Below are 23,960 nucleotides of genomic sequence, written 5' to 3'. Positions count from 1 at the left end.
TATTGTTTCCTCCCATAATTTCATTTCATTCACATTCCTTAGAAGTGATAACATTATTATTGTTTCCTCCCATAATTTCATTTCATTCACATTCCTTAGCCACTTCTACTTTTAAATGATTAAGGCTTTGGTTATACCTTATTATTGTTTCCTCCCATAATTTCATTTCATTCACATTCCTTAGCCACTTTTACTTTTAAATGATTAAGGCTTTGGTTATAGTTTAAATGATTAAGGCTTTGGTTATAGTTTAAATCACTCGTGAAAGATATCCTCATTTCAATCTATTCTACTAAAGTTCTTGAGAGGAAGGTTACATTTACAACCTTTACATTTAAAGGTTTCCCCCTTACTCCTAACATAAAATTTGGTCTCCCATAATTTCATTTCATTCACATTCCTTAGCCACTTCTACTTTTAAATGATTAAGGCTTTGGTTATAGTTTAAATCACTCGTGCAAGATATCCTCATTTCAATCTATTCTACTAAAGTTCTTGAGAGGAAGGTTACATTTACAACCTTTACATTTAAAGTTTTCCCCCTTACTCCTAACATAAAATTTGGTCCCTCACCAAATACTAGGGATAGTCAAAACCTTTATCATTTGCACTTTAAATCAATGCTTTCATTCAATTATGAACACATTAAAAACATTGTACATATATTTCCAAATCTGAAGTTATCGTGCATATAGAATTCCTATGTTGATTTATATATATACACCTTACACTTTCTTCGTTTGTATATCAATGTCGGATAAGGATTAATCTTTTCCAGTCCTACTGTACACTTGTCGCTCAATATACAAACCACGCCACACCATTCACTTAGGTTTCACATGGTGTAAGAAGGTGTAAGAGTTGGAACGTTTATGACGAAATTTCTTGCTCCAATAGTGGATTTTTGTTTAAGGTTTTCCCCAAAACCTTGCCTCCCCAGTTCGAACACGTTTCATTCCTTACACTCTGCAAGCGTCGCTCTGCATGCTGGTAAGGCATGTCGACATTTTTTAATCTTCCAACTGTTTATTATGTTTATAGCCTGCAACTTATCTTTTTACCAAATGAATTGCTTTGGTGAGGAAGGTTTGTGCCCGTATTACAAAAGTAATTTATCGTCTTGAATGTATTTACCGTGATGATGCCATATTCTAAGTTTATATGTGTCTCTATTTGTGATTCATTCTCTCTTGGAACTAATTATCCTGACTATGGACATAGGTAAGACTTTCTCTTCTCGTGCGTTTATCATTCTCTTCAGGCTCAACTCCATGAGTCATTGGCATGGTCATGTCAATTTCATTTACGGGTAAGCGTTTTCATTCTAGGGCCTCTATGGTTTTTCATGGTGATTTCATTTCCTTCTTTAAAACTTTTAACTCCTTTCCCTTGCAAGATGGAAAAGGATATTTGAGAATTTTAGTGTACACGTGATGTTAGGTCCAATGAATAGGTAACGCTCTTAAAATTAGGTCCAATGAATAGGTAACGCTCTTAAAATTAGGTCCAATGAATAGGTAACGCTCTTAAAATATCTGAGCTCCATTCCATTTCGTTGTAGAATAGGGTTAAACTAGCATTTGCACCTAGTGTTGCAAAGGAAACGCCGTAAGGCATAGTGTGTGGAAGAATATTGAAACGTGAATAGGCTTTTGCGGGCTTTTTTCGAAGCAAGGGTCGATGAATTCGAGCTTTTATTTGAGGGAGCGATGCCGAAAATTGTTGAAATGGAATGCAAGCAGCCATAAATATGCATCGAACTTGTTTAGAGACCTTTGTTTGTTGCTGGAAAAAATTGTGGAGTTAAAGGTGAAGATAAATGAATGAATCCATGCGAACAACAACCGGGCAACCATATTGATTTGGAAAGGGCTATTTAAGAAATCATTATTCAAGTGGGAAATTAAATTAATATGCGAACAACAATCGGGCGACCATATTGATTTGGAAAGGGCTATTTAAGAAACCATTACTGAAATTGAAAATTAAATCAATATGAAGATATATTGAAAACATGTATTATAATCATTAAAGTCAATTGATTTTGCAAACAAAATATGTTAAAACTCATTGACAATGAAATGGTTGTGAGGACATAAACTACAAAAATGGCATTGATCTCGAAACATCCCTTTTTAAGCTTGAAACGGGAAACACAAATAGTTGCGAGGACATGAACTATCAAAATGGTATTTGATGTTGAAACATCCTTTTTTAAGTGTGAAATGGAAAATACAAATAGTGTATTGTAACATCCTTTTTAAAGTTTGAAATGGAAAATAGAAAGTGTGTTGTAACATCCTTTTTAAAGATTGAAATGGAAAACACAAATAGTTGTGAGGAAACAAAGAATGAAAACGGTATTCGATCTTGAAACATCCTTTTTCAAGTTTGAAATGGAAAATACAAACAGTGAATTGTAACAAAAGAGGTTCGAGGAGGAATATAATAGTCTAAAGAACATTGTGCTTGTCATTCTATATATGAAGTTCTACGAATACATGGTGGAGGCAGCGAAGGCCTGAAGAAGCAGCAATGGACCTGCAAAATATATATTTTGTTAGAATTAGTAATATGTAAATCAGTTGCAGAAATTTACTAGTAATACTCTGAAGGTGAGTTGTGTTAAAATGAATCTGGAATGAATGGTAAAGAAGTTACCTTTGCTATGGGGATCCATATATTGTTAGTGGAAGATGCATGGTGAATAACGGCATATTGAACACCATTGGAGGGCAACGCATAGCTGGAGACGCAGTTTTTTTTGCATGCCAATATACATGTAGTTGTGTAGGTATGTTATTTCTGAGCCCATGTGGCCTGCTGCAAAAGAAAGAAAAGGTAAGAATGAGATGTACAGATAATATAAAGACATTCCAATATTTGTTTATTTACTAATAATGATCAAAGTTTGTTGTTGTTGAAAGATATGAAAAGTATGTTATGAAATAGAATGAGGTAAATAAATGGAGGAAACCTTTTGGTGATGTCAAAGTACGGGTTGGAGCAGATTATCTGGAGGCGGCATTGAACGGAGAATTTCTTCCGCGTGTTTTCTGCGAGCAATGTTTTTGTTGTCCTTCATTTTACTGTAACGATCGAAACTGAATGCGGGGTTAATTCGGAGATCTTGCAGAGAAGGCACTCTTGAAATAGCTGTGAATGTGAGACCTTGACGTTCTGTTTTTCCAATGTCAATTGTTGCTTTTGGAAGGGTCATACCCTGAGATTTGTGTATGGTTAAAGCCCAAGCCATCTTCAGTGGAATTTGTGCACGACCATTTCTTTTTACTGCTGGAATAGGCAAGTGAGTGGGGTTTCTTTCATCCCAAGGAGGCCCAATGTACTTGGGGAAATCCACGACAACAAATGTTGGAATTTGTGGTGGTGCAGTTGATTCTTTGTAAAAGATGGTTACAATTTTTCCAAGGGAACCATTAACAAGACCGGCTGAAACCCAAAGGTTGGAAGTCAACATAACTTTTTCGCCATTGCATAGCAATACAATTCGCTCAAGTTTCTCATCTTCAGAGGAAAGACTGGAATATGTGTTGTCATCTTCAGCAATGGATCGTGCGATAGGAGTGTTTAGAGATTTCATCATTTGCTTATTATGGACCGTTGTTTGAGCATTTGTTGGAAATAGATGCATGGAATCATGGAATGAACATATTTCTTCTTCTGATAAAAAGGAATCTGTGCGCGACATGAGTACGTTGTAGTCGTCGATTGTTGGATTTGCATCTCTAATGTTCTGGAGAATGTTCCTGAAAGTAACCTGTGCGATGTCGTCGCCCTGTTGACGAAATATTGTGTCCAATGTGATGACTGTGTTGAAGGTGTTCCATAGTGCGCTTCCGTGGCTCGTCCCTGCATATAGAGGTATGTCTTTGACGGGTGGTAGCTGACCGAGATCACCAACCAATATTATGGAACAACCACCGAAAGAAGTGTTTCTTTGGTGGGGAAAAGCCTCGCGAAGACGTTCATCAATATGGCTGAGAAGCTTTGGCCCAATGAAGCTCATTTCATCGATCAGTATGTATCTTATATGCCTGAGTTCTTCCTGGAATTTTGCAAGAGCACTACCTTCCAACGGCATAAGATCCTTTATAGGAAGGTGCAAAGCAGAATGGATTGTCGACGCTTGTATGTTGAAGGCAGCAACCCCTGTAGGGGCGAGGAGCATGATCGGTGAAGGTTCCAGGCTTGCAAGGCCTATGAGCATATCTTTGATGCAATTAATAAGGAGGGATTTTCCCATACCAGCAGTGCCTTGTATTATCATTCTGAGAGCGGGTAAATAATCCTTCCTAGCAAAATGATTAAGAATAATATTTAGAGCTTTTCTTTGCATTGGAGATAATGTAGGAAGGGTCGGCAGGGTATGTTGATGTGTTTGAAGAATGCGGTGGATGGAGCGGCTATTCTCAATGAATTGTATTGCATTATTCTGTAGATCCAATGGGATAGTGGTATGATTCCAGTTATGGGTGTCATCAAAGCCACGAAGACCAAGCATGTCAAGGTCGTTTATGAGAAGCTCATTTGTAGGGTGTAATTGGGAAAGTAATTCCCATTCATTTATTTCCATGGCGTCTGCTGGATTGGCTTCATTCATAGCTGAGGTATCATTTGCGACAGATTCAATATCAGATAGTGTGCGGTGTTGATGCCAAGGATTGTAGAATGGGCGAAATGCTTGCCAATTTGCGATGAATTCTGCAGCAGAATCTCCTATATCTTGTACGATACGGCGAAAAGGTTTGTATAGCATAAGCTCAACCCTACAAAAGTCAGCGTAGCAAGGTTCTGTTGTGGATGGTATGGAGGAGTAACGTGGTATGACCCGAACAATTGCCTTTGTAGGCCTTTGTTTCCATTTGTTTATTTTGCGACGAGGATCATATGACCAGGATCTTGCCAACTCTATTAGGGATGTGGACTCTAGGGTAGAAGGGCGCTGGATATATGTATCTATGAAGTGCGGGGATGTAGTGGAGGCGGTGTCCGTTTGTGGAAGGCGCATAAGAATTTTTTGGTTTACATTTAAAGAAATGAATGGGCGACTACATAAGGTTAACGGTAATTTTTGTAGCATATGGCAGGTTTCTTGGGCTCCAATGTCACGATCAACAAGGGTTTCTGCAAGAAATTTTCGAAATGCGGATGTTGCTGGGTCAGCAATGGGTGAAGCCAGGACAATTCTACGTAGCATGTCGTGGAAGCTTTCAGATTTTTTTTCTGCTTTGGATGCATATTTGGCGATATATTTTTGAACAGCGTGTATGGAGAGTACTGGTTGGCAGTCAACATTTGCACGTCAAATAGATAGGATGGTAGGGTTATGGCTATTGAGTCGATCGTCGTTCCGAGCAGGGGTGTATGTTTTTTGGCCATTGGAATCAATGAATAAGGCCGATTTTGGATGTAATTCCCACGGTGCTTTATAACGACATTGGAGTGAGGATCCATTTTTTCTTAAGCACGTGCTTTCTGAGCATTTTGTGTGACGTTCAACACAATTGACGAGTTGTTCATAGTCACTGAAAGGATTGGTTCTGAAGATTTGCGGTGTGGACAACAGGCAAGGGTCTTCAGGATTTGTCCAAGCATTTGGTTGGTTTGAATTCGAAGGAGCACGAGGGTTCCAAGCGGAAATATATTTGTCGAAGAACTGCCTTGCAATATCGACTGCTTTTGTGTCTTCCCAGTTGAGATTCTCCATATCAGGTGCATTTTCTATCCAAAGGAAACCATGGATGTGCGCAGATCCCCTATGTTGCCATTCATACCTAACAAGTATGCGTTTTTGTAAGATAATTTTGCAATAGGTGAGGAATGTTGTTTAGAGTTCTTGGAGGAAAAAAAATGAGGTAGAATGCGTACCTGTACCAGTAATCTTTTGTATTCAGGTGTTTCTCCAAGATAATCTCACGAAATGCTGTGAATCTATGGTGCATATATAGTGATGTTAAATGTGGGTTAGAGATAATGTTATCATTTCTCCACTTTTGTTGTTTTCCAATATCAGTAGGAAGACATCCGGGCATGACTGCATGAAGATCAGGCCATTTTGTATCAGCTGCACTTAATGTGAAGAAGAACGTCGGGCAACCGAGTTGAGATATCATGTCCATTAGTTCATTTTTAGCTTTGTGCCAAAATGACCTTGTTCCACGTAAAGAGCTGCCGAATCGCATGACTTGCTCCGCCAATTGCTCATCTGGAAATTGTTCTAATCGAATGTTCAGATCTTGAATAGATATTGGAAAGTTATCTGTGATGTTTTTTTTCACAAAAAACGACGCTGTTGCTTGACTGCGATGCCGCATCATGAGATTATATATGTAATAACGAAAGCGTGGGTGGCTTCCAAATCTGTTATCGGAGTAACGTATGAGATGAAGTGCATATTCATGTAACTGCACTGCTTTCATTCTTGGCTAATTTGGCATTGCAGCGCCTGTCGGGAAAAGGGCGGGGAAAGCCATGGAGAGTAGACCTTCTGTGTTGTATTCATTGACTGGCGATAAACCAATTGTTGGCCACTCAATTGTAGTATCAGATTGGTGGTTGTAAGCATGCAAATAATGGCGGATTTCTTGGATTTCTGTATTTGTATTGGGTATGATGGGTACGAACGATGATGTTTGGCCAGCGGATGGGTCTGTGAAATCTTCGGTGAGCTCATGGGGTGGTTCAAGTGGAAGGCGAACAGTGGTTTCTGTAGTATTGGAATGGTGAAGGGAGGAGGAGACATCGGTGGGGATTGCTGGTAAGGATGCCAGTGCATTGGAATCAATACGAACATTCTTATAGTATGGGTCATTAGCCAATTTGTATTCCAATGCAGCGAGAACGCGATGTCTACTGACAATGAAATCATAAGCCTTATGGTCACTACTATGACGCGTGACAATTAGGATGTCCAAGTGCTCAACACGGCGTGGCAACATGTTTGCGATTTTTGTTATGTCTTGAGGAAAACAAATTGTGTGGCCACTGTATTTATACTGGCCACCACGTGCATGTGTTACCTGCAGTATAGGGTTAACCCTAGCAATGAGCATTTCTTCTATTTGTGAAAGAGACGTAAGGGCAACTGGTAGAGGGCCAGGGTCCATGTTGTTTGATAATGAGAAGCGATGACCCTTTGTTTCAGAGGCGCATCTGGAGCAGCAAGACATGTGGTTGGAATTGCGGATATGTATTCCAGGATATGATTCAAGACAAATGGAGCATGGGCATTTAGGTGGAAGTGTATCAAGCTTTGAACGGAAATCTCGATGTGCTTGATCAGTATAAACGTTGCTGAAAGCATGTGCAAAGGAGGGGTTAGGGCAATGAGGCATGGATGCATTTGTTTGAGAGGTTTGCTGAGAAGATAAAGAGTCTGATAATTGCAAGGGAGGATTGTTTTCAGGGTGGGCCATTTCAGACGAGGAAGGTTGGTCACCCTTTTGTTTTTTGTGTTTTTGACATTCTACGATGTTTTTCTTTGCTTGGTAAAGCTCACGGCGCCGTGCATTTATTCGTTCTTTATTTGTTGCATAGTATCTTCGAGCACGTTCATTATTAGAAGAAGAAGCCATCCGCAAAATTTATGGCACCTATAAGCAAGGGAGGGGAAAAGAAGAATGTTATTTAGAGACAACAACCACGTTATTGTATGAAAGCGAAAGAAGGGTAAAAAATGCAAGCGAAAGCAAAAGAAGGGGAAAAAATGTAAGTTCTGAACAGTGCCATGTGAATTTTTTTATTTGAGAAATGTTTTTGAAAGAACGTATTAGTATTTTTTCTGCATACATGTAGGTAGTTTCATGTGTAAAGCTGGTAAAAGGAAAAAAAAAATGTGATTTTGTCTACTAACATAATGCTAGATACAATGGAGAACAAATATTTTTTTCAATGGTATATAAGAAAATTTCATAAGAAGACATGCAACAATATATCTTGTAAAGTTGTATTTATAAAATTGGACAATAGGAATTGCCAAAAAGCAAGGAACACATTCTGCAATATTTATTTACAATGTCGAGATGCTCTGAATTTCTCGAAGGATGTTTTTGCATTCTGTCGGGAAATGCAGTTTTTCTTCTTTTATGATAACGCATTTCAAGCGCGGGACTTCTTTAAAAGTTTCTGTCTTCACCGATAGTGTGAAGATATGATCTGTCCATAGAGCTCTAGAGACAATTTCCTTGATTAGTTCTGGATCTGAAGACAATAGATAGAAGTCTTTGGCATTATTTCCAAGAATTGTAGAGCCCGCGTCTTCGAAAGCAACAGTTGAAGCCAATTCACCAGTGTGATCTTGTATGTCGATTTTCAATAAGTATCTGTAATCACAGTCGCTTACTTCAGCGTTGCATTTTGGACAGAACCAAACCCCTGTATTTTGTGGAATAAGTTTTTTCATGCATTTTCTCCCACCAACAATCGACGGGCAAGAAATGTAGTAAAAACTATCCATACCAATTTTTGTTATTGTGCCCTTTAGTTGGAAAAATGTTGGTTTCTCTAAGGAATCCATACTGTAAATGTCAGCAATTGTTAATTTTTTTTGTTGGTGGCATAAAGGAGATCTTGTTGTCAAAGATGTTGAAGCAGCAGTCGAGCCTTCTTTTTTAAACCACGACTTTAGCGCATGGGCCTCTTCAATGTCAGGATCTACAAGAACAATGGATCTTGTTGTAGTGCCGATATTTTTCCCATTAAATTCTCCAACACGTGCAGATTTGATTGCAATGATGGGGTTATTTCCTGTAGCACATAGGGAGGAGATTTCCTGTGAAATGGCATTAAAATTATCTCCCCAAAAGATTGCATCTATACTATACCCTGACATGTCTTGGAGCTGTACTGTTTGTTTATTGACTTCAGAGCCATCTCTTCTACGTATAGTGCATACACTGGAAATGTCTGTGACAACACCAAGAATATCAACAATGGAGTTGACGTTTGTTGTTCTGATATCATCAATTGATTTTATACTGAATTGCACTGTTGGATTATGTTTTTTTTCACTGGCAACATGTTCTATGGTAGATGTTGCATTCAACAAAACTTCCCAGTCATTGTTCAAGTGGTTGTATTGCTTATTAGCCATTTTCACATTCCCTTTAGAAACAATGTAGACATTTCCATTTTGGATTTTGTCGAAAAAATAATCCGCGACATTGTTGAAACATGTGATATGTATTTCTCCACCCTCTGCATCGAACAGGTCAAAACCAAACACTTTACCGGGTCCGTACTGATTCTGAAAATGTCGAAGAGCTGTTTTCCTTTGGACGTATCCTTTTATGCACCAGTTTGAGTGGTAAGGGTTTAACGATTTGATGGGAATTTGAACCGGTTGAACGGACGGGGTTGGAGTAGTTGGAAGAGGGCATTGCCTTTTTGATGGAGGATGTGGATCCGATGAGGATGGAGAGTTTTCATGAGATGTGATGGGGATACTCATAGTTTTTGGATTGCCAATCAAGGGTGCAAATGAAGTAGATATTTCAAAGTCTATTAGCTTTATAGACCTACACGACAAATGAGAGTCAAAGGAATAACTGTTAGGAGCGGTTGTGTTAAAAGTAAAAAAATGTTAAATTTGAAATAAGAAATTTATAACAAACTTACGTTGAAGGACCAATAGCTGAGGTAGTCCAACTTTTAACATTTATAATAGAACCCTTTTGTAGCAAGCCTGTTGCTACGAGATCATTGAAATCTTTTGGAAGCATGATGTGTTTCTTATGTGTTCCGTCTGAAATTGCAGTACGATATCGTGGAGTTGAATTTTGCATTGATTGTATTGGCTCAAGTTCAGCAATTTGTAGGTATGGTTGAATATGAGTTGATCCAGATAACATTGAGGAAATTGCATTTTCAGTGAGGTTTGATGTCATTTTCTGGTACAAAACAAAACACAAAAATGTTGAAAGAAGCATGTTTAGTTTTTTTCTAAATGAGTGGGCATCTAAGCTTGTAAACATAATGAAGAAAGATAGTTATTACCAACAACTTTTATACGTTCATTTTTTTAAGCATACTTCCACGAAGCGCAGAGGAAGGAGAGGGAGAAACAAATGAAATAGAAGGTTTGGGGGTAACTCTAGTAGCATCTGGTTGCTGATTTGATTGCCAAAAAATCATGGTGTTTTGAACGACAGAGGTCGAGAAAAGCCATACCAGCAGGTGAAGTGCAAGCCCTGGAAGGGACAATGTAGCCATATGAGGTACACCAACATCTCCCTAGAGGAAAAGGGAGCAGGATTCCCCCGAGGGGAAATCCTTGATTGGTGGACTCCATTTTGTCAAACTGAGACCAACGAGGGAGCAGTGATGTTATTCCGATTTGAATAAATTGTATGACACTTTGACACAACTTGCTTTTTCAATTTTTAAGAGCCGAGAAAAAGCTAAAGACGATTCTAGTCGCCTTCGATTCTAGTCGCCTTCGATTTGGGCAACTCTAGTATCATCTGGTTGTTGAGTTGATTGCTCGAGAATCACGGTGTTTTGAACGGCAGAGGGTGAGAAAAAACATATTGGCAGGCCAATTGCAAGCCCTGGAAGGGTCAATGTAGCCATATGAGGTGCACCAACATCTCCCCTAGAGGAAAAGGGAGCAGGATTCCTCCATGGGGAAATCCTTGAATGGTGGACTCCATTTTCCCACCCTAAGACCAACGAGGGAACAGTGAGGTTATTCCGATTTAAATAAATTTTATGACACTTTGACACAATTTGCTTTTTCATTTTTTAAGAGTCGAGAAAAAGCTAAAGGTGACTCTAGTCGCCTTCGATTTTTAACGAGCCTGAAGTGACAAGTGCTCATGCTTTTTCATTTTTTAAGAGTCGAGAAAAAGCTAAAGATGACTCTAGTCGCCTTCGATTTTTAACGAGCCTGAAGTGACAAGTGCTCAGATGGTCCTTTTCTTTTAAGGAGTCTGAAAAGGAACGAAAGTGACTACTCTGGATATCTAGACAGGGGGATTACCAAACCAATCGCAAAACTGCAGAATACTTTTTATGGTACGGCAGTCAATCTTCCCGAATGCTGTGTTCAGTGCATTGCGATCGATAGGGCGGCAGACACGGCTTCCTAAGGATAAAGGATATAGCCTACTGTGGTCTCCCAATATATACTCGACGGTACGTGGGAGCACAAGTCCGTACTGGCACTTGTCATTTCAAAGAGGAGGAATCACCCAACCTACGATGAAAGTGATAGTTACCAGGCTTTACGACGCCGGAACACGTCTCTAGCCTAGACTTCTAAATGGTGTGCGTTAGGTTCCAAAGCGTTTTTATGTTCATTGAAATGTATTTTACAGTTGATCTTTCTTAAGAAGTTTGCCTTTAAGGTTGATCGCGTGATGTACACATACAATTCCTAAATATGCAATCTAAGATGATAAACAATCGTTTACTTTCTTTTTTTGCAATGAAAATCCTAGCTACTAAGGAAAGAGAAGCGAAACTGTTTGAACATAGAGCAGAGAGCACATGCAAAGTCCTAAATCAATTTTCGCATGCATTCTAAATGCAAATGTACATGCATGTATTTGTTTTCCGCTTTCTTAATGTGTGGATGACAAAAAAAATGCCAAGTGGAATATAATATCAATACACACTAAAAAACAAGGCAGCCACGATGGCACCACTTTGCATTAGTTAAACACAAAGGAATAAAGTTTAAATTATCAAGAAAGCATATATATAACTGAATCATTTCAATCGGAAAATAATTTTGAATGAAATTTATAAGACTCTTTAGTTGCTCAGTGGCTAATGTACAATTGATGGAAGAGGATTTTGTATCATGGCCCATGGATGAAATATAAATGAAGCAAAAACTCGGAAAAGAGACTAAGGTTGTTACCGGAGATGATGCAATATAGAAAACGCCCAGAAATGTCCGTCAATGCTGAAAGTTGGATTGCCCAGTGACAAAACAGAGTAGGCCAAGGCAAAGTATCTGTATTCAATATTGTTGTGTGAGTAACCAACACAAGCTGCATAGTGCTATGCAAATTAATAGTCTTTGCGAGAAGAAAACCCAACATAATCCACACAATCTAATCCTCGCAAGGAAGGTTTTGTAGGGATTTAAAGGTTTTCTTATGTTATAAAATCCTAGGCAAATGTGGGTGCCCCAGCAAATAAAAATGTTTACCATAATACCCACTTACTATTAAGCATTGTCTCCAAAGGAACTTGAACAATATGATAAAAGATTGATCTTTTACTTCTATAATATACATAATGTTAAATATATGAAAAACACTTTCTGCTTTCAAGTAAGACTCTATAGTTGTTGAGTGGCTAATGTACAATTGATGGAAGAGGATTTTCTATCATGGTCCATGGATGAAATAGAAATGAAGCAAAAACTCGGAAAGGAGATTAAGGTTGTTACCGGTGTTGAAGCAATACAGAGAACGTCTAGAAATGTCCTTCAACGCTGAAAGTTGAACAGCAACTACAAATTAGTTTGCAACTGCTTCACATATAGTAAAAAATGGATATTGTCAGATAAAGGTAGGGAGAAATTCAATAACAAAACAGAGATTAAACTACATGCAAGATGATCCGAGAACGAGTAGTTTAATATCATCTTTTAATATAATTTGATGGTTAAAAAAATATGTTGCATCATTCAAAAGTTATCAATTCAAATTTACAGATAGAATATGCATGACTTTGCACACAAAAAATAGAATATGCATAACTTTGCAAACTTAAATAGCGATTTCAGAAGTAAAATATATAAATACATTGTATGAGTCAAATTACTTCCAAAGTTAACAAGATTGGATCTCGTTACAAGAACTTCCAGCCACCTTGTTGTAAGACCTTCATATTTAAAAACATTTTACCCTACTTATACTCTGTAATTGAGAGTATAGCTAGAATATAAGGCTGTACTTCGTTACATGGGAAATATATATATATGCACATCAAAGCCTGATTGAATAACCCGGGAGCATAGTTCAAAACACCAAGTTGAAGCCTAGATTTATATTTAATGTTGCACAAATTTGGCATAAAGCATAGGATAAACCACTGACAAAGTTAACAAAGCCTGATTGAATAACCTGAGAGCATAGTTCAAAACACCAAGTTGAAGCCTAGATTTATATTTAATGTTGCACAAATTTGGCAGAAAGCATAGGATAAACCACTGACAAAGTCAACAAAGCCTGATTGAACAACCTGAGAGCATAGGTCAAAACACCAACTCAAAAGTCTAATCCACTGCCATGTTGTGTGAAATTTGGCCCTTTTGAGTATTAACATTATGTGCCATGTAACGGGGTATAATTTGATGGCATGTTATTGCTGTTTAATTTGAGGACAATCAAGAATAGGACAATACCTTCTTGAGCATTAAATCTTTGATAACAATTTCTGCATAATTCCGAGGGCAATCTCTGTTCTTGTGGTTCAGGTCTTCATTTCTTCAATGAACAGTCAATAAGTATTGCCAGTTTGCATTTTATTCTAAAAAAATTCCAAACAATCCCACTCATGTTTGTGACTTGAGGTCCATCGAAGGATTTTATGCTTTCAATGTATGTTTGGCTGCTGACCCTCTACGTGTTGAATTTCAACATTTTTGTGGTTAGTTTTCTTCTCAGAGTTCGGTTAGAGAATGTATATCTTTCCATGCTAATTTGCTTCTCTGCTTACTTGTGGACCTTTTGGTGCACTTGGTTTGTTGTTTAGTTGGCTTTTTCTTAAATTATTTTGTTCTAGTTTCGAGTTTTTAAGGTTGTTGATTTCTGAGTTTTTCAGCATTTCAGGTCCACTATAATATTTCTTTAACTGTCATAACTCCCAAGGCATAAAAACATAAATTAATGCAGATAACAGGCCAGCTAACCATAGTAATATGTCATATCAAGAAGTTGGTGGAATCATGCCCACATTGGGAGAGGGCTCTTTATCCTCAAGGTTCTATGCCTCCATCCATAACTTGCAGGTTTAGGATCAGTCACAATGGATTTTCATCCATAGCTTCCTTCTTGGACTCTTCACATCACTCTAGCTCAGAAATGGCTAGAAGGATGGTCAAAATTTATCAAACTGGGGAACTTTTGAGCCCTGGAGTACAAACCAGCAACTTCGCCTCTCTTGATGTTCACAAAAAGCTTGGCCTACCCTATGCTGAGGCCAACACAGGGCAATGATTACCAGAAGCTCTAGGATGAGAAGAATGCATCGGCAAGCACTCATCTATGGGGACTATACTCATGGTGCAGGGCACACTGTTCTAGTTAGACATAGCCTAAAAAATCTATAAAGACTGTATACATTAGTTCCGGAACAACCCCAACATAAGCTGCACAATTGATTGTGTAAATGGACAGCTTCTGTGTGAACAACAGCTATTGTTTGCATCTCATTAGGTTCAGTGATATTAGTGTGTGTAATCACCATCGCTCTGAGAGTTTTTTGGAGAAATCTTGAAGGCTAGTGAACAAATCTTGAACCAGAAGTAGAAGAAGTACATTTTGGGGCAGACCTTGGGTTAACTTTTGGAGCAAAATTGTAGCCTCTCTTGAAGCAGGCTTGGAGATGGTAGTATGGTGCCAATAGGTGCCAACAGAAATCATGAAATTGTTAATGCTATTTGATTCAACCTAACAGTGATGTGCTATCAAACTCCTCCAGCTGAAATGCATGCTTGAAGACATCAATTCACAAGTTTTACATGCAATAGCAGAAAATAACCATATGCATAGCCTAGCCATTGAATAGAATTCAATGTAACAATGATGTGCTATCAAACTCCAGCTGAAATGAGTGCTTTGAAAAAATTGACTGGGAAGGGGGGGCTCTGTTTTCTACACGATTAGCTTATCCCAGTTTTATATGCTAAACATTCCCCTAAACGCAGTTTTTGTTCATTTGACCCTTTTGACTATTAACATTATGTGCCATGTAACGGGGTATAATTTGATGGCATGTTATTGCTGTTTAATTTGAGGACAATCAAGAATAGGACAATACCTTCTTGAGCATTAAATCTTTGATAACAATTTCTGCATAATTCCGAGGCCAATCTCTGTTATTGTGGTTCAGGTCTACATTTCTTCAATGAACAGTCAATAAGTATTGCCAGTTTGCATTTTATTCTAAAAAAATTCCAAACAATCCCACTCATGTTTGTGACTTGAGGTCCATCGAAGGATTTTATGCTTTCAATGTATGTTTGGAGTTGTCTCTGTTTAATTGAATGGACTGTGTGCCTTGACAAAAAAGTAAGTGACCTGTTGAGGTAACATATGAACAACTCAATTACGAACACCTAGCAGAAATATCTTCTCATTATTAATTATGGATATTCTACATGGAAAATGAAGTAGATAATGTAGCTCTGATATGATGAGAAAATTATTTGTTGAATATAGAATGTTAAGGTAAAGAATTTAGTTAAGAGGTGAAAAATATATTCCTCCAAAATAGGATAAAGGACAGCTGGTGAAGATAGGTGGCAGAGGATCAGTAGGCAGAAGATTACTTAAGATTTAAGTTGATTGTGTAAATGGACAACTTCTGTGCGAACAACAGCTATTGTTTGCATCTCATTAGGTTCAGTGATACAAGACTTTGGGAGAGAATGAAAATCCTCAGCCATGAACATATTGCACTTCTGTTGGATACGTCACTAATGCATAGATTCGATTCTTTGGTTGACCAGGATATTAACATCATAATTCCTACTCAAATTTTGCATGGCAGAATCCTTAAACACTGCATATTTTGCAAATGACAGATATGGTGGAAATTCATATATCTGTATTGTTCAGAGTTTTAAGAAGCACATGTATCTAAGAATCCAGGAACCTGAGTTAAGAGAAACGAGAAGTTTAGGGATCTGTTTTAAAGGTCATTATCCAGCAATGACAAAAAGGTGAAATTTTGGAGTTGTCTCTGTTTAGTTGAATGGACTGTGTGCCTTGACAAAAAAGTAAGTGACCTGTTGAGGTAACATATGAACAACTCAATTACGAACACCTAGCAGAAATATCTTCTCATTATTAATTATGGATATTCTGATGCTAAATTCTGAGGATCTGGTATAACAGTAGATTCTACACAAAATGGTGAAACCATCTGAGCTCTTCATCAGTAAGAGAAATTCTTGATACAGCAGATAAAGCTCATGATGGGGATATCACTGATACGGTTTAGGCACCTCAGCCTCTTGCAACATAAAGTGGTCTCACAACTATTTCAGCTACGACCAGCAATGACAAAAAGGTGAAATTTTGGAGTTGTCTCTGTTTAATTGAATGGACTGTGTGCCTTGACAAAAAAGTAAGTGACCTGTTGAGGTAACATATGAACAACTCAATTACGAACACCTAGCAGAAATATCTTCTCATTATTAATTATGGATATTCTACATGGAAAATGAAGTAGATAATGTAGCTCTGAGATGATGAGAAAATTATTTGTTGAATATAGAATGTTAAGGTAAAGAATTTAGTTAAGAGGTGAAAAATATATTCCTCCAAAATAGGATAAAGACAGCTGGTGAAGATAGGTGGCAGAGGATCAGTAGGCAGAAGATTACTTAAGATTTAAGTTGATTGTGTAAATGGACAGCTTCTGTGTGAACAACAGCTATTGTTTGCATCTCATTAGGTTCAGTGATACAAGACTTTGGGAGAGAATGAAAATCCTCAGCTATGAACATATTGCACTTCTGTTGGATACGTCACTAATGCATAGATTCGATTCTTTGGTTGACCAGGATATTAACATCATAATTCCTACTCAAATTTTGCACGGCAGAATCCTTAAACACTGCATATTTTGCAAATGACAGATATGGTGGAAATTCATATATCTGTATTGTTCAGAGTTTTAAGAAGCACATGTATCTAAGAATCCAGGAACCTGAGTTAAGAGAAACGAGAAGTTTAGGGATCTGTTTTAAAGGTCATTATCCAGCAATGACAAAAAGGTGAAATTTTGGAGTTGTCTCTGTTTAGTTGAATGGACTGTGTGCCTTGACAAAAAAGTAAGTGACCTGTTGAGGTAACATATGAACAACTCAATTACGAACACCTAGCAGAAATATCTTCTCATTATTAATTATGGATATTCTACATGGAAAATGAAGTAGATAATGTAGCTCTGAGATGATGAGAAAATTATTTGTTGAATATAGAATGTTAAGGTAAATAATTTAGTTAAGAGGTGAAATATATATTCCTCCAAAATAGGATAAAGGACAGCTGGTGAAGATAGGTGGCAGAGGATCAGTAGGCAGAAGATTACTTAAGATTTAAGTTGATTGTGTAAATGGACAGCTTCTGTGTGGACAACAGCTATTGTTTGCATCTCATTAGGTTCAGTGATACAAGACTTTGGGAGAGAATGAAAATCCTCAGCAATGAACATATTGCACTTCTGTTGGATACGTCACTAATGCATAGATTCGATTCTTTGGTTGACCAGGATATTAACATCATAATTCCTACTCAAATTTTGCATGGCAGAATCCTTAAACACTGCATATTTTGCAAATGACAGATATGGTGGAAATTCATATATCTGTATTGTTCAGAGTTTTAAGAAGCACATGTATCTAAGAATCCAGGAACCTGAGTTAAGAGAAACGAGAAGTTTAGGGATCTGTTTTAAAGGTCATTATGCAAGCAAAGAAATCAAAAGCAGGTACCAGGGATATATGAATGACTTTTCAGCTTGTGAAAGCTGAAGAATACCAATTTCCTTTCTACTACACAATTATAGTGCTCTTGTGCATCTTCCCCAAATTGAAACAGTTGTTATTGTATATAAATCAATTGACTGGGGAGATTCCTGCTGAGATTGGGAACCTCACATCCCTAACCGCTCTTGACTTGGATAGTAATTACCTCACAGGGATCATTCCTAAGGAGATATCTTCATTGAAAAATTTAGGTCTTGTACACCTCTGGAACAACAGCCTGACAGGTCAGATACCAGAAGGTCTTGCTGAGCTTGATCATTTATATGATATTGCTCTGTTCATGAATCAGTTAACTGGCAACTTAAGTATATCAGTACATGCCAAATGGAAGCTTAGGTGACTTTCTGAGAGGCAGTAACGCACATGTGCTTGACTACAATATACGGTACAAGATTGCACTTGGCACTGCTCATGCCTTGTCCTACTTGCACCATGACTGTGTACCCCCCATTGTGCATCGAGATGTAAAGCCAGACAATATTCTGCTTGATGATGAGTTGGAACCGCATTTAGCTGATTTTGGAATTGCAAAGATCCTTGATAACATACATCCCATGGGGTGCACAGTTTCAGGTGTTCCAGGTTCTGTTGGATACATTGCCCCGGGTAAGCATACTGTTGCCTTTCATTGTATGTTTACTTTTCCCATCACTCTTCTAGGATGGTTATCTTTCCAATTCAATCAATTAAGCTGCATATTGTAGCCTTATGGGCATTGTGAGATAGTATTGTTAAATCTTTGCTTCCTTGTATGGTCATTAAAGTCAAAATTCTAAAAGAGAAGAAGTATTTGATAAAAACATTTTTTTTACATTTTATTTTATATAGACACATTAGTCCTTACCTAAAAGCATCATGCAGTTGCATAGACCAGTACTCTGGATAGATGTGCAAATCAATGTAATTTTGGTCATTCATGCTATCAGTAGTGATTACAATACGCATGAATGGATTTGATACATAAGCAGGTAAGCTTCTTCTTGAGTGACTGGAATTATAATGCCAAACCTCCTTGTAATTGGACTGGCGTTGTTTGTGATTCTTCTAATACAGTTATTAGAGGCCTTAACTTGAGCTACAAAGGACTTTCAGGCTTTTTGTCTCCTGTAATCTGCCAGCTTCCGAAACTTACAGACTTGGAGTTTGCAGGCAACAATTTCAATGGTCCCTTTCCAGCATGGTTCTCTAACTGCACTAAATTAGCCAAGTTGGATTTGAGTTTCAATGGCTTCGGGGGTCCTCTGCCTGAAACTATTTCTGATTTTCGCAATCTAGCTTATTTAGATATATCAACTAACCAATTTTCAGGGGCCTTGCCAGAAAGCATAGGAAGACTTGCAAAGCTTGAGTACCTGAATGTCTCAGTCTGCCAGTTCAGTGGTTCAATTCCTCCCCAAATTGGTAATCTCTCTGAGTTAACAACCTTGTTTCTCTCTTGGAATTTCTTTTCCCCTCCATATCTACCCTCAAGATTGAGTAACTTGACTAAATTACAAATCTTTAGCTGTGCAAGATGCCCTCTATCTGGAACCATACCCACATGGCTTGAAAGCTGGAGAGAGCTGGAATTTCTGGAGCTAACATATAACAATCTCACAGGCCCTATTCCTAAAGAGCTCATGCGCTTCCCCAAATTGAAACAGTTGTTATTGTATATAAATCGACTGGGGAGATTCCTGCTGAGATTGGAACAATTTCAATGGTCCCTTTCCAGCATGGTTCTCTAACTGCACTAAATTAGCCAAGTTGGATTTGAGTTTCAATGGCTTCGGGGGTCCTCTGCCTGAAACTATTTCTGATTTTCGCAATCTAGCTTATTTAGATATATCAACTAACCAATTTTCAGGGGCCTTGCCAGAAAGCATAGGAAGACTTGCAAAGCTTGAGTACCTGAATGTCTCAGTCTGCCAGTTCAGTGGTTCAATTCCTCCCCAAATTGGTAATCTCTCTGAGTTAACAACCTTGTTTCTCTCTTGGAATTTCTTTTCCCCTCCATATCTACCCTCAAGATTGAGTAACTTGACTAAATTACAAATCTTTAGCTGTGCAAGATGCCCTCTATCTGGAACCATACCCACATGGCTTGAAAGCTGGAGAGAGCTGGAATTTCTGGAGCTAACATATAACAATCTCACAGGCCCTATTCCTAAAGAGCTCATGCGCTTCCCCAAATTGAAACAGTTGTTATTGTATATAAATCGACTGGGGAGATTCCTGCTGAGATTGGGAACCTCACATCCCTAACCGCTCTTGACTTGGATAGTAATTACCTCACAGGGATCATTCCTAAGGAGATATCTTCATTGAAAAATTTAGGTCTTGTACACCTCTGGAACAACAGCTTGACAGGTCAGATACCAGAAGGTCTTGCTATTGTTTGCATCTCATTAGGTTCAGTGATACAAGACTTTGGGAGAGAATGAAAATCCTCAGCCATGAACATATTGCACTTCTGTTGGATACGTCACTAATGCATAGATTCGATTCTTTGGTTGACCAGGATATTAACATCATAATTCCTACTCAAATTTTGCATGGCAGAATCCTTAAACACTGCATATTTTGCAAATGACAGATATGGTGGAAATTCATATATCTGTATTGTTCAGAGTTTTAAGAAGCACATGTATCTAAGAATCCAGGAACCTGAGTTAAGAGAAACGAGAAGTTTAGGGATCTGTTTTAAAGGTCATTATGCAAGCAAAGAAATCAAAAGCAGGTACCAGGGATATATGAATGACTTTTCAGCTTGTGATGCTAAATTCTGAGGATCTGGTATAACAGTAGATTCTACACAAAATGGTGAAACCATCTGAGCTCTTCATCAGTGAGATAATTCTTGATACAGCAGATAAAGCTCATGATGGGGATATCACTGATACGGTTTAGGCACCTCAGCCTCTCGCAACATAAAGTGGTCTCACAACTATTTCAGCTACGACCAGCAATGACAAAAAGGTGAAATTTTGGAGTTGTCTCTGTTTAATTCAAAAAGCAAGATCCCAAAAAGAAAAATCGGCAGCAATTAAAATAGGCAGCAATTAGAATAGTACTCTGTTCTCGACATTCAAGCACACACTTTACAAATTTTGTAATTCAAACAGCGAAAGTATTTCAGCATCAGGAATTTCAGCACAGAAATTTGTCCCAAGTATCTAGGACTAACCATTCAGGTGACCAACCTTGAAAACCATCGAAATCATAGAGATGAAGGTGAGAAGCGCCAATGTAGTTAGAAAGAGCCGAGGCTCATGCCATCAACCAAAGTGTACTGCATACCTGGAAAAACATTGAACAGGAAAAAAAATAAGTTGGGAAGGCTACCTTCCCCTCTGCAGCGATTTAAGTAAAATAAAAAAAATGATATCAAAGGATTATGTGTGCAGAAGAAGAGCATCCCTCTATCTCGTGTTGGAAAATTGATTAATCAATGCATGATACCCTTCACTGGATAGAGAGTTCATACCTTGGAGGACTTGGATCATAACTGGAACCCAGAAAGCATGTAAGCTTATAAAAGAGACAGCTATGTAGTATGAACAGTAGGAAAACGTAAAAGGGAACAGTAGGAAAACGTAAAAGGGTTTGATAGCTGTGGGTCGAACCTTAAATAGCTACTAATCATGGAGGCCAAATAACTGTCGACAAAGAATCTCTGCCAGCATGCGAAGGCAGCAGAAGAGTCTCATCGCAGAGTCTCTTTGCCAGCATGGGAAGGCAGCAGAAGAGTCTCATCGCAGAGTCTCTTTGCCAGCATGCGAAGGCAGCAGAAGAGTCTTATGGCAGAGTCTATTTGCCAGCAGGCAGTCTATGCGAAGGCAGCAGAAGAGTCTCATCGCCAGCAGGCGAGGTCTGGCTTTTCATGGTCTATTAGTGGGAAAATACATTTTTTTTATAAATAAAACAGATTAAACGAACGGCCCAAAACACTCCAATCATCTAACACACCAAATCAATGGCTCACGATTGCACACGTCACATTTCAGGGATGTCTCTCTCAGAGGGAACACCGTCTATGCGAAGGCAGCAGAAGAGTCTCATCGCCAGCAGGCGAGGTCTGGCTTTTCATGGTCTATTAGTGGGAAAATACATTTTTTTTTATAAATAAAACAGATTAAACGAACGGCCCAAAACACTCCAATCATCTAACACAGCAAATCAATGGCTCACGATTGCACACGTCACATTTCAGGGATGTCTCTCTCAGAGGGAACGCCTTACGGCGTAAATATCTGAGCTCCATTCCATTTCGTTGTAGAATAGGGTCATTCGACACACTTTTAATTTGGGTTTCTTGCTCCAAATCTTTCGCATGAACTACAATCATATTTCCTACATCCGTCATGGTTTGTCATTGTGCTAGACCTTGGCATATGATGTAACATTTGAGTTAGGGTTATTTGCTATTGAAATTTGGCTTTAAATTTTTAGTTAAAAAATCATGTTTCTACCTCCATCCTTGTTTGTCGGTTCATTACCTTTGTTTGAATTATTATTTTTAATTATATAATTGTAAATGTTTTAATACGACCCCTAATGGTTTCTATAGGTCGTTTTGGAGAAATTTTATCATCTCTCTTAGGTAATTGTAATCAAGGCCCGCATTGGTTAATCCTAGAATAGGGTATATAGTACTTTGCATATTTCTGGTTTGGTGTGGAGTTTGAATATTAAACCTTTCAACTCCTTTGCAAATTGGCAACATGGATTTGGATAGTCGTGTGGCCTATTTTTATAGGTAACAAGGGTTTTGATATGAATCTCTCTCAATTTTTTTGTAATTGTTCATCTCATTTAACAAAATACTAAAATAATCTATTTCATCTTCTATTTTGGTAACAACCATTGGATTTGCAGGACCATTGTTCAAGTTGCAATGATTTATAAACTTGGGTTTTGAACACTTGATTCCATCATTTTACCCTACATGTAAGCACTCTCTCTCATACCTCCTCTTATCTTGGGTGGCTAAGTTGTGACATACATATGGACTCAATCTCAAGTCCTCGGCCTTTTCATTTCAATGCTATTTTTTTTAGTTTATTTGTTTCGAATAAGCCTATTAGGGTTAGGCCCATTATTGTTTCTAAGGTTTATAACATACCTTTTTCAGTCTGTAACTTTGGCTATTATTACCTTTGTAATGGCTATGTATTTAGATTTAATAATATCAGTGTTATGTCATTGATATATTGGTATATTTGAAACTGCAGGACTTCCATGGGTCCTATGTGTGATCTCTATTTTTTCTATTCTATTTTCTATTACTTTTAATAAAATGGCTATATATATGCATATATGATTCTATGAATTTGTCATGGTTATATCTATTTTGTATATAATAATGTCTAGTTTAACTCGACCTAACCAATAATATGTTCAATTTCATACTTAAGATTTATCTATAGTATGCTTTGATTTTCCCGAACTCTTTTATTTATAAACAAACTAGTAATTATTTCACAATGTCGTCATCTCTCTATATTGATTTATAGAGTTAAATAAAAGGCCTTGGCCCTTTGTTTCTTTGAAGCCTAAGTTATTTATGTTTACAAAGATAGCGTAGATATAAAATATCTAATTATTGGTTTTTAAATGGATTTAATTTGGCTCTTTGTATTCTTGTCATATGTGAAATCCATCTACATTTATTTCACATGAATATAACTGAAATGATTCCTCTAATGATTCCTCTTGTCTTTGTTATGGATATTCGATATAACTCTCGTCTTGTCGAAATAGATTTGGACTATGGTATCATTTAACTAAGTGATTACTATATATAAGTTTCACCATATTTATACTAGGTTGAATACTTTAGATTTTTATATGTATATATTTGGTTGAACCTTTATGAATTCTTTATTGAATAAATCATTGTCCCCTTTTATTACAGTCAAGAGCAAGAATCTTGTAGATGATAGATTTAAACTACCTCCCTTATTTAATTTCAAAGGATCAATCAATTATGTATGAAGAGCTATCTCATATTTTAATAATCTCCAGGGAATTGTTGTACTAGTTGACCATATATAGTCATACTCACTAGCCTAACTAGAGAATATAAGTTCTTTTAAAGAATCACATTATAATAAATGGATTATTACAGAGTTTCTCTATCTATCATTTCCCTTTTTAGCTAAACATACAAACATAAGTTTTTCCATATTTAAATAAAAAGGATATAGTTTCTTTTTTCATTTAG

The 23,960-nt window shown here is 37.6% G+C and overlaps 1 long non-coding RNA gene across 1 annotated transcript; it reads right to left on the bottom strand.

The window, feature by feature from the left end:
- Nucleotides 1-2,260: 2,260 nt before the first annotated feature.
- Nucleotides 2,261-21,617, bottom strand: LOC149234600 (uncharacterized). Its single transcript, XR_016268224.1, has 6 exons — nucleotides 21,222-21,617; nucleotides 20,938-21,034; nucleotides 12,422-12,466; nucleotides 11,885-11,980; nucleotides 2,662-2,823; nucleotides 2,261-2,541 (listed from the first exon to the last, which is right to left on the bottom strand). It is a non-coding gene; the product is annotated as an uncharacterized LOC149234600 (long non-coding RNA).
- Nucleotides 21,618-23,960: the final 2,343 nt, after the last annotated feature.

Source organism: Pinus tabuliformis, chromosome 8 (genome assembly GCF_031772625.1).
Source record: "Pinus tabuliformis cultivar Carrire ecotype Pingquan chromosome 8, CPIR1, whole genome shotgun sequence".
NCBI lineage: Eukaryota > Viridiplantae > Streptophyta > Pinopsida > Pinales > Pinaceae > Pinus > Pinus tabuliformis.
The sequence above is the reverse complement of the archived record's forward strand: the minus strand, read 5'-3'. Positions and strand labels throughout refer to the sequence as shown.